This window comes from Pteropus medius, unplaced genomic scaffold, assembly GCF_902729225.1.
Source record: "Pteropus medius unplaced genomic scaffold, Ma_sr-lr_union100, whole genome shotgun sequence".
Classification (NCBI taxonomy): domain Eukaryota; kingdom Metazoa; phylum Chordata; class Mammalia; order Chiroptera; family Pteropodidae; genus Pteropus; species Pteropus medius.
In genome coordinates, this window is record NW_024351729.1 from 12318616 (window position 1) to 12331078 (window position 12463).

The 12463-nt window shown below is 37.6% G+C and overlaps 1 protein-coding gene across 8 annotated transcripts in view; it reads left to right on the forward strand.

The window, feature by feature from the left end:
- Positions 1 to 12463, forward strand: part of PARD3B (par-3 family cell polarity regulator beta) — a 901201-nt gene that overhangs the window by 61098 nt on the left and 827640 nt on the right. The window lies entirely within an intron of this gene.

The window sequence follows — 12463 nt, forward strand, 5'->3', positions numbered from 1 at the left end:
GAAAATCTGTCCCACAGAGATATATAGTTAGGAAAGAGTAGAATATCCTGATAGTTTTTTTTAGATAATTTTGGATATTCTTCTTTGCTACTACAGCAAAACTTGACAAGTGGTCAAGTTCTTAAATGTTAGTTATAATGTGCAGTCTGAAGTCATATCAATGAACTTATCAAATGGATTCATCTGTCTTGTCCTTTGAATGGATCTGTTTTACACGTGCATGGATTTGTAGCATTTTATAACGTGCGTTGGCCATTTGGAAAATACTAGTTGACTGAGTTATGCCAATCTTTCAAATATTGACACATCTTACACAATATCAAAAATCACACTTGCTTTTACAACCATCAGTCTCATTAGAAAAATCTTTAAGAATAGGAAACTGTCAAGCTCATGGTGATGGATATATCTTATCCCAAACCCTAATTTTTGCTTGAAAGTTCAAACTTTATCACTGGTGATAAGTATTGTCAATTTTTATCTTTGAACTGGCAGGCTCACTGTGTTCATTTTTAAGGAAATATTGGCCAAATACCCAAGTCTGAATAACCGTGGTTTCTCTGTCAGTCGGTTTTTGAAGTAGAAGTGGTGTTTCATGAAAAGAAGTCATTGGTTCAGCTTGCAAGCCAAACAATAGCATCCTTTTCCTGGAGATAATGCTCATCCTTCAGTGTGTGGCAGAAGTGCTTTATATATCCCTCTTGTTTTGTCACATAGAATAATGAAAAGATATGTAATCGAAGCTTGAGATTAATATAATAATTTTTACTGCTTCATCAGGATTTCGAAGTGAACTCAGCTTTTTAGAAAATCTGCAAGTATGTCGTGATGAAGAATATAGTGAATATAGTTTTAGGTCATTGCCTCCATTCTTGCAACTTTTTCCACCATTGCTTTTGTATCATTATTGCAAATTTCAACAGTAAAAAGGCAAATGTCAAAGTATTGTTATGAAAATATTTTTAGGCTTGTTGTCCTTTCTGTCCCTTCCCAGTCTGTGGACCACACTTTTAGAGGAATCCTTCTTTCGATCTTATGCCTCCCAGGTAGAAGCCTGGGTTGCTTAGAGTGAGAAGTGGACCAGAGGAAGCCTTATACATTTTTAATGCAGACTTTCATCTAATTTCTCAGTGGTTACTCTTGCTCAACTCTGCTCAGTGTTTACAAAGTTGTATCCTAAGTTCATAGTCTTTTTCTTTATTTGTCCATAGAGTATACCTCTAATTTTCCATTTATATTGGGGAGATGATTGCCTATGCAGAGTCTCTATTTTCAGCCCTTGCCTCTACCTTCAGGGCACCTGGTGTCTCCAGGTCCTAAACCTTTGGTTTGCTCTTTGTTGGCTTTTTTCTATATTGGCTCAGTTATCTGCTGTCTCTGCTTTAAGTCAGGTAGTACCCGTGTACCTGCTTTCAACCTTCAGATTATATTGCCGTCTCTCATCTACGGTGGTTGCCACTTCTATTCTCTGTGCATTGTTTGAAATATTTTAAATTTCTTTATATTCATAAAATTAGTGGAGTGGGCATAGGAAAATTGCCAAGAGAAATGCTTTTGTTCAACTCACCGGGATTATCTGCAAATCATCTCCATTTGGAGTTTGTCTTAATCTGTTCAGGAAGCTATAACAATATCGTAAACTGGGTGGTTTATAAAAAATATTTTTCACAGTTCGGGAGACTAGGAAGTCCAGGATCATGGCTCTGGCATATTTAGCATCTGGTGAGGACCCACTTCCTCACTGATGGCCTTCTTTCTATGAACTCACATGGTGGAAAGGGCGAGGGAGCTCTGTGGGGTCTCTTATAAGAATACTCAGCCCATTCGTGACCCAAGCACTTCCCAAAAGCTTGATCTCTAATACCATCACTTTGAGCATTAGGTTTCAATTTAGGAGTTTTGGGAGGGAACAAAAACACTCAGTCACTTAGCAGAGTGCAACTGAAAAAAATTTTGTTGACTCATCTTTGAGTCTGTACAATTCCAAATCTCTGCTCTTCCCTGTGTGTATATCCCTAATACAGTCTGTAGTTCTCTATTATTTTTGACATTTTCTTTATATCTTTCATTTTTTATCTAGTTTTACAGTGTCCCATAATGTTCACTGTTTCTCAAATGTAAAAATCAGTAGTAGAGCAGGAGGTCAAGTTTCTGATTCGTCATGCCGTACCCTTCTTTGAGCTCCCTGTTTCCCATTCCTTTTTAATTGTATGCCATGTTGAATATGCAGGACTCAAGGGGATAATCAGACAGCAACTTTACTTTTGTTTCCCACCATCCCTTTAAATTTATTCCATGTGGTTAGTTCTTCTTATGTCCTTGGATGAAATGTAGAGCAAATCCCAAGACTCTTGTTCAACCTGAAGGAATAAAATGCCCTTCTGTTGGTAATTAAGATAGTCTAGTGTAATAGGCAAAACTTCAGACTTCATTCAAAGTTAATGGTTATACCCTTAACCCAGCTCAAGTCTGCTCTGAGGATGTCACTAGCAAGGAGAAAAGGGGTACAGCTGGCTTGTTCTCTCTTCTTTCACATTTCTGTTACTCATTCTCCAGCTTATTAACTTCATGATCTCTCACATTTTTGGAGTATGGAGAGGGAAGGCTAGTAGATAGGGCAGTGTAATATTTTCTACAGCTGCTATAACAAAATTAACACAAACTTAGTAACTGACAATGCTGAGGTCTCGCTGGGCTAAAATCAAGGTGTCATCAGGGCTGTTTTCCTTGCTGGAGGGTCTAGGGTAGCATCAGTTTCTTCATCTTTTCCAGCTTTTAGGCTGCCGGCATCCCTGGTTCGAGGCCCTCATTCACTACTTTAAAAGTCCTTCTCATAGCATATCACCATCTCTCTCTCTTCTGATTTCCTCTTTCACTTTTAAGAATTTTTGTGATTAAATTGAGTCCACCTGGATAATCTAGGAAAATCTCTTTAAAATCAGATGATTAGCAATCTTAATTCTATCTGCAACCTCACTTCACATTCAAAATATAAAATTTACAGGTTGGGGTTTAGGAAATTTTTCAGGAGTCATTAGTCTATTATCGTAGGCAACAAAATTCTTGGCTAATATTATTGAATACTATTGCATATGTGCTCCCTCGGATTGACTGATGTTTAATCTGACCCTTGCAGGCTTGGCTTCTTGAGTTCTTTGTGGACCATCTATCCCCAACTCCCATAGCTGAGAATCTCACCTGCAGTTCTGCACTTGTTGGCCAAGCATAGCTTGTTCCTCAGCTGCTGAGATTCCAGCAGTTAATTCTCATTGCCTCCAGGGGTTCTTTCTCAGTATACTAAGGATGCTCTGCAAATATTTCCAACCATTAGATCTCCCAAGCTTTTTTTTTCTTCTTCTTCTTTTCTGGATGTGGCTAAAAGAGTTAAGAGCCACAAAACTAGTTTTCCGTGAGCTCATGTGGTAAGCCCTGCATGGTGTGGTCTGCACCTCATTTCGGACTGTGTCATCTGTAGAGTTGTGGGGCCTCCACTGAAACTGACATGCCATTTCAGCATGAGGTTTGACCAGTACATCAGTGTGCATGCAATATGTAGTAAGTTCTTTCTTCCCTTAAACGTTGTCATTTCCAGACTATTTTTGTTTTTATCTTATGTCTTTGTTTCTAAACCTTTTATATCTTACATTTCTCCCTTTAAAAAAATCTGACACATTTTCTTCTCTGTAGTCGTTCGGATTTCTCAGATGTTCCCTCCTCCTTCCTAAGATTCCTTATTTGTAAATTTGCAGTGCAGTCTTAACATTCCTTCTGGAAAGCTTACAAGGTTAGGGGCTATTCTTCTAAGGCTGGGGTAAATTCATACAGATAAATGGTACCACTTGCAGCCTCCTGTAGAAACCAGCTGCCCTCTCTTGCTAATATAATACTTTGACTTTAGCATACTTCTTTCAATCCTTCTTCGGCCTATAACTTTAGATAGACTCAGTGAACTACATGAGCCTTTTCTCTGCCTGGCAACTCTTCTCTCTTCAAGGCACAGTTCAGGTGCCTTCTGTTTTTTGATGCCTTCCCAGGCAAAATTTAGTCACTCCTTCCTGGAGGGCATAGACTGGGTCTTTTGGAGGAAGATGGACAAGACCCAGTCTGCATACCAATATGAACCAAGAAGAAGGCAACCAGCATAAACGAATGTACTTTTGGGATGCTCTCCAGCATTTTAAACCACATAACCTCACTTTTCCCAGAGTTATTTCTTCCAGTGTACATGGACAGAGGAGACTGTTTTCTCATTCATTATCTCTTTTTGTTAAATTGTTTCTTGTCTGAATGACAGTTCTTACTGGGCCATATCCATGTCTCTAAATTTTCACTTGGCATCACAAACTAGCCTAATGAGGAAGTGGCGTGTCTTGATGCATGCTGAGGCATGGACATGGGGATCACAGCATCCTGGATTGGAAACCCAGATCTTCCACTTACTATTGGAGTGACCTCTGACAAGTAATTTGAGTCTCAGTTTCCATATCTGTAAAATGATACTTTATTGGGAAGTAGTGAAGATTAAGTTAAGTAAAATGAGTTAAATGCTGTTTAGAGCGCCTAGAACACTTCGATCCTTCCTTTAGTAGACATGACCACAACTGGGACAATGATGATGATGCTACATGAAAGTCTGGGTCAGGGAACCCATCTCCTAGGGAAATTTCCTTTGGGTTAAGGAATTTTTTCTAATCAATTTCTTTTATAATACGGATGCTTAGGAGTAAGATATCAAGCTAAAATTTCCTAGTGTGACTTTTTAGGGTATTTCTTGCATTTAAGGCAGCCAGCATTACTAGACTCTTTGACACAGAAGAGGACTTAGGTAATGAATAACAACAAAGGAAAGAGGAGGTGCGACTGAACCCCTCTTTAGTTTTATCTAGGAGTATCTTGTTTCAGTCTTTAGATTTGTATGCGTTTAATACATATTGCTTAATGTTCTTGGGGAATATATTTCTCCTTCTTATACTTTTCATTTTTTTCTTTTACTTTGTGTTCATTTGGTAGTTACGCAATAAAATTTTCCTGAACAAATAATTTTCTTTTTGTTTTCTTCTAATTGCCTGTACATTAGCCTGTCGGTTTTCCTTGCTCAGTACTTTCTTACTGTTTCCTGTCCTAAATTACTTGAACTTCACATTTGGCTGTGCCTTCCTTGTTTTTAAAGAGGCCTTCTCCCTTACTTCCACCTGTCCCCTTTTAGCTCAGGGTTGAGTATCAGTTTTGTGCCTGTTCATCAGGGCTGTGATGCTGAGAGTGAAGAAGGTCATCATTTGGCAATCACTCTGAATTCTAAATGTGTGCTGTCCAATAGCCTCACGGCATGACCACTGCTGAGCTCATGTCTTCAAATTCTCGCTGTAAGCTGAGGGATGGTCACAGCAGAATTAATTGACAGGCATTTCATCATCGGCTCTTGGTGGCCAAATTCAGAGCTGTCCTTTTCTGGTTCACTTATTTCTTTTACAGAAGTATGAAATGTCTTGAGCCTATCTCAAGTATGGCAGTTGTCACTATTATCAAATAGTTTTGCTTACAGCGTCCTTCCCAGAGTGAGTGACGTGATAAAAATGAGAGCTAAAGGTTATTTTACATGGGAATCAGTGTTCTCTAAGTTGACACATTGATAGAGAGAAATAAGCCAAAATTCTTGATTGTAGTAGCGTTGCTTTATTTCCAAGTTAGGTGCAAGCTACCGTCAGAATGACTTGTGGGCATTCATTTTCAAAGTCATGTGAACCAATTTTATTACCATGTCAGGCACCCTACAAAAGAAATCTGGTTTCCTTCACAAATTTATATACCTTTTGAAGACCCTAAATTGCTTATAAAAACAATAAGAGCCAATCACATATGATGCACTCTGATAGCAGTGGTTCAAGTTTTTGATCATAAGATGAGCAAACCTACCTTTAGGTCACTGAGGCTGAGACTTAACTACCACCTACCAGAGGAGAACACCATTAAAGACCTGCTGTTATTAACTTTATAAGTGTCTTTCTCATTAGGCAGAAGGGTTTAACAATCTTTTAAAGATCTCTTCCATCTGCGGCTTGCATGTTATTGTTAAATACCTCATGGCATGGTATAGCCACTGATATTGCTTAAGCAGTTCCACCCTGTGGTGGTGACATAGGTCAGCGCTTGTGGACATTCACTTAGATGTGCTCCCAGAATTAATGTGCTAAGATCATGCGCTTCAATTTTTTTCCCATTGGATTAATTTAATGCGGGGGTTTTATGTGACAATTAGCTTAGTGTACTACTGTATTTATAAATTTATTATCCCTGAGATATTAGGATAATTTAAGGGTGAATTTATATATATTTTTTATATATATTTGTCTTCTCTTAGAGAAGATATTTTTGACACTGTGTCAGTGGAGGAAGTGAGGCTCGATAAACTAATCTAAGCTTTACCTCACTGAAGCCACCAACAAAAACAGTCATCACATTTAAGTAGTAATTTATTTTCTTGGGTTTTAAGAGAGTTTGCGTATGTTGGGATAGCCATGGGGACAAATCTAAAACTGCAAATCAAGAAGCAATCAAAGGCATTTGATTAGGTCACAACGTTCTGAAGAAAAACTCTTTTTTTTTTTTTTTTAGTTGTTAAGCTGTATTTATTTATTTTTTATTTTTTTTGACTTGCTCAATGAGCTAAAACTATTTTTATTTTTTGTCTTGATTTGCTCATGCTACCAAAAGAAAAACACCTGGATGTCTATGTTCTAAACTCTTTTTTTTAAAATAAATCTTTTTATTTTTTATTTTATTTTATTTTTACTTTAAGAAATTTTTTTTTTTTGGCGTTCATTTCCCCTCTGGTAACCAGAAGTAAAACTCTTAAACTGTTAGATTAATTAAGCATTTATTAAGCATCTGCTATTTTGTACTCTTGGGTGCTAGGAATGGGCACATAGTGGAATATAATAGTGTTTAGGACTGAAGCCTCTGGAGGCTGTTTTCCCTCTAATTTTTACATTTTAGTCATTTGTTTTGCTTAAAGTTTTGTCAGTTCATTTATACTTTATTCCAAGAAATGTTTTTTTGAGAGGTTCTACATATTGTAGATTTTTTCATTTGGTACATATCAGAACATTTTTCAAATTTTCAGACCTGATTCTTGGTAAAAATGGTTTTTTTGCTTGCTTGTGTAATTACAAATTCTAACTAGAGTCTCCAAATTTTTAATACTTACGTGACCAATGATTATTTTACAAGCCCTACCCTTACTTGTCAGTATTATCTCTGCTCTTTCATCCAGACTCCATTTTGTTTTCATCTCCCTTACCCCTTATATTAGCTAAAAGGCTATAAGCATTTCTGGAAGCAGACACAATTGGTAATTCTTTACAAAGAGACTCCCATGAGTGAAAAGAGAATACGAGAACAAAGCCAGTGAGCTCTGATTTTATTGGAGCCCAGTGCCATATTTGCTTTAAGTCCCTGGGCATACCTGCAAAAGTCTATCTGCATGGTTGATTGAACTTTATTTTCACATTTAAGGGCCTCTAATATTTATTACTTTACTGTAGAAGAATGAGTGTTGTCCAGAAGCCTTCTAGAATCCTTTTAGTTTCTTTAATCTCTTCGAATCCTTAAACAGCTGTACTTCTTTCTTTATCTTTACCACCTGCTAATTCATCCTCATTCATTTTTTTCTCTTTTTATTTGTCTATGAATAAATAGCTTAAAAACAGCCAGCTATTAAAACAAACAAACAAACAAACAAAAAAAACCAGCCGGCTATATTTTGGCTTAGAGGCATAAAAGAGCATAAGTTGTCCATCAGCTCTACGAGTCAAGTACTTGGAGAAGAAGAAAGACAGTTATCTAATTGGTTAGTAATTCTGATAAAGGGCCAACTTTTAAATACAAAAGTTAGGAGAGGCAGGAGGCAAAGAAGTCCAAAAACTTGCACAGAAAAGAAGAATGCCAGAGGTAGATAACAGTTTAGAAATAACAGAAGCGTGCCATATCAGAATAGTCTAAGTTACTTTGGGATGATAATCCCAAATGACTTATCCCAACCAAGTTTTTCTTCTTGGCCACTCTAGATATCTGGTGTGAGTTAGGAGGGGGCTCTACTCATCCCGGTCCCTCAGGGAACCAGGCTGATAAAGCTGCATCTAGACACGGCCTTTCTTAACACTGTGGCAAGAAGAACACTATGTCGAGTCGCAACCCAGAAATGACATGTATCATCTCCATTCATGATTCACTGGCCAAATCAAGTCACAACACCATACCTTACTTTCAGAGGGGGTGAGAAAGCGTGATGCTGTCATGTGTTGGAAAGGACTAGAACCGGAATATTTGTGAACAGTGCCAATATCTGCGATAGGTGATGTGCTAAAATCATGCCAATGGTGTAGAAGACATGAGAAAGGTATTAAAGCCAGGTCTGACCTCATGGGACACCTGCAGAGGTTAACGCTAAAAAGAGTGTGTGGGGGCATGAACTATATAGTTAGCCCCATATTGTAAGCTGTACAGGAGTGGTCAAGCTATGTACTCCCGACAGTAATAGTGGTTTGCTATGACAAGGAATCTCCATTCTGGTGTGTCTGAAACTCCTAAAGGAATGGGGCAAGGGAGAGGGGAATTTGAGGAAGTTCTATAGATTATTCTGAATGTGTCCTCTCTTATCCTGATAAATGTTGATCTACATTTTTATCAAATATAGCACAGTTTTAATTGCTTAGAAAGGTGAGAACCTGTGGTTTACTGTAGCTTAGAGAGGAGCATACTCTGGGATGTCCAGACCCAACACTATAATGCTAGTTAGTGCCTTAGGTATCATACTAGTATATCTTGATTATTTCTGCTTCTCCCTTATTAGACCATAACCACTTTGAGGATAGGGACTAAATCCTCTTATTTTGGGAGCCCCTTACTGGAGCTAATATGGTATCTTAGTCAAAGATTGTTTAGTCAAATTATTTCTTAGTCAAATTATTTATTTTGAATGAGTGAGTTTTAGAGATATGTTAAAAAACAGGCTATATTAGTACAGATCATCTAGATTATGCTGTGGTAACTAACAAACCCAGTACTCAGTGTCTTAATACCACAGAGATTTATTTCTGATTTGCATAGTCTTCTGGGGGTCAAAGTGACTCTTGAGTAGTTGTCTTCCGAGTGCTGGCCTAGCATTCCATGGGTCTCCATGTCAGTACAGACTTTTGCGATCTTTACAGCAAGGTAAGAAAAGCCTGCAGGGTCAGACTCCAGAAACTAAATGCTTTTGGCCCAGAAGTGACACCCTTGAATTACCTAACTTTATGGTTAGGTTTATTTAGAGTGGGTTTAATTTATTTATGGTGTGTTACTTCCTATAATTCCTGGAAGTAGAGGAATTGGAATATTGCAGAGCAGAAACAGTATCTCCCATGCAGGCTTAGAAAGGTTAGTAGATAGGCCCTCCATTGTCCAGGACTTTTATTCAGGTAAGAGAAGGCACACCTTCAATACTCACTCTTCCCTTTCACAGACTTGGACCCTTAAACCTTTTTTTTTTTCTGGTGGTTCATCCTTCTACCACCTTGTGTCCTGGTTCCACAACCCAGCATTTGTGACACTTCCAAGGATAACTGGACACTGGCTCAGGGCTTCCGTTTGACAAGTAGCAAGCTCTTGTTTGAAAGTTGATGATACCAAGAGAGACAATACTATCAGCTACACAAGCTATGAAGAACATTTCCACGGTGCTCTCTCATACCTCTCCCCAACTAATTCCCCCCACCCTCAGAAGGAACCACTGGTCTGATTCTATCACCATGGGTCAGTTTTGCCTATCTTAGAATTTTATGTTAATGGAATCATACAATATATGCTTTTTATTGGGTTTGGCTTCTTTCACTCAGGTATTTTTGAGATTCATTCTTGTTCTATGTATTAGTAGACCATTTATTGCTACATGATATTTCACTGTATGATTATGCTGCAGTGTGTTTATATAGCACACATACAGCACAGATTCTTCTGTCAGATCCAGGCTGTTTCTAGTTTTCAGCTATTATGACTCAAGCTCCTATGAACATTCTTGTACATGCCTTTTTGTGGACATATGTTTTCATTTTTCTTTGATAAATAGCTGCAAGTAGATTTAAAGAGTCATATGTTCAACTTTTAAAGACACTACTAAGCAGTTTTCCAAAGTGGTTGTACTATTTTACATACCCAACAGTAGTCAGAATTCTGGATGCTTCACATCCTCTCTAACATTTGGTGCTGTCAGACCTTTTAGAAGTTCTAGTGGATATATCACAAAATGTCACTAAGAGTGATAACTTGCATAACTCTTCTCCCCCTCCCTCCAACTATTGCTTGCAATTAATAAATCTTAAAAAATTTCTCTGAGATATTCTTACCTAAAGGCAGGTAAGGGAGAAGTTCTTTGAGTACTTTCTTCCTCAGTAGACAAGGAGAAGATAGAAAGCAAGTTTGGGAGCTTCAGGTTTGTAGTAGTGAGAAACCAAGTAGGTCAGTGCTAGGGTGACCTGGGCTGAGACAGATCTGGATTCTTTAGTGTTGTTAGTACACTACAATCGCTGTGTGGTGCTGGTTCTAAAAACCCTTCTCAGTAGCTGTAGGCCCTCCCCTCTCCAACCTTGGTTTGGTTTGCAGAATCATGGAAAGCTTTACTGACCCTATCATGCACACTGGTATTGTTGGAGTAGGAAATGCCACTCGTGAGACTTAAAACACTCCTCCCAGTTCTCTTACAAGGGCGACAGGTCTAGCCCCTTCTACATTGATATCTCTTCCTGTCTTCTTCCAATTTATCACCATTCCAGCCACTCCCTGCCCAATAATCTTTAAAAAAAGTCCTACAATTAGAAGTGGTGGCTATTATTTGAGAGAAAGTGCACGCGTGAGTGCGCAAACTTTCAGTTTTGGTGCTAGTCCTTGGAGATTGCCTCCATAGTCATATTTTTTTCCTTGAGCCCTCAACAAACATGGATATTCAGCCCCTATCAACCAACTCTTTAAAGCCCCATCTCGATAAAGCTACTCCTGGTATTTCAGCCCCAAGGATACTACTCAGAATTTAATGCCATGCCCAACATATAATATCTGTACATCAAAATAAAAGAGATGCTTTTTTTTTAAAAGCATTTTAAAAGAATTCCAACTCCAATAGCACATAGCAGATATTCAATAAGTACTTATTTAGTTAATAGATAACAAAAGACTATTAAATACTTTACTGTAAAAGGATATAGCATGTCATGGATGATTCAAACAGTAGGTAAAGAAATAACTCAAAGCTATAGGAGGAACTAATATAAAAAGGTTTGGGTTAGCAGAACAGAATTTCTACTAAAAAATGAAGGACATCTGACGATACACACACGTGTACATACATATATGTACACATGTTTTTACCTTTGCACTAAGCCAGACACTGAATAACTTACTCAGTTTCATATATGTATTTGCTCCCACCTACCCTTGCAAACCTCTTGAGCACTATGCTTTAATAAATTCTAGAAACTGATCTCTTGCTTAATATTATTTCTACTAAATAATGCAATCTTGTCCTGAATACCCAACTTATAATCTCCCTAAATTAATTTTGTCTGTACTCAATATATCTTGGGAATGGAATAGTGGAATAAAATATTATCTCTAACTTATCAACCTGACTTTTCTCCATTTTTAATCTATAATATTGACTTTTTGAAATTTCTTATAATCAAAGCCATACAGTTCACTTTCTAGCTTTATTCTGAAATATAGTAAAAGATACCTAGAAGTCTCTTATTTAGATTTTCCTAAATAGCTTTATGTGGTCTGTCCCCATTATTTCTAAGGCTTTCTTTGAGTCAGGGGAAAGAAGATAGAATATCATTCAGCACTGAATCTAAATTAGCCATTATTTAATGTATTTAGATAGATACAGCTTTTATTTATAAACTGTGATCCGTGAGATCTTTTGTTGGTAAGATGTGTCTTATGTCTACTTAGGTAGCTATCAAATACTTTGGTGTTTGAATGCATCAACTTGTATAATCATTGTTCTAATATCAGTCAGTTCATCTCTAGCTTATGAGAGAGAACTGGTTATTTCAACTCTGACATTAGTCCTAGCAATAGAGGGTAAAAATACACTCATGATTTCAAACATACATGACACTTAGCAAGGGAAATATTTGGTGAGGGCCCACTGTGAGACCTTGTGAAATTTGAGCAAGAATCCTGCAGCCTGGGTTCTGCCTTTGTGGTTAGCAAGACTGGACAACTCGAGTATGCTTCTCACTTTCCTGGGAATGATGTCAGAGTTGAAATTACCAGTTCTCTCTGATAAAGTAGAAAGAGATGAACTGACTGATCTCTGAGACAAGGCTGGAAAAGCAAATAAAAGAGGCATATAATGTAATGGGAAATATCAAATAAATATGTATTTGCTTACTTTAACAGAATTTATGTGCATTTCAATCTTAAGTTTCAG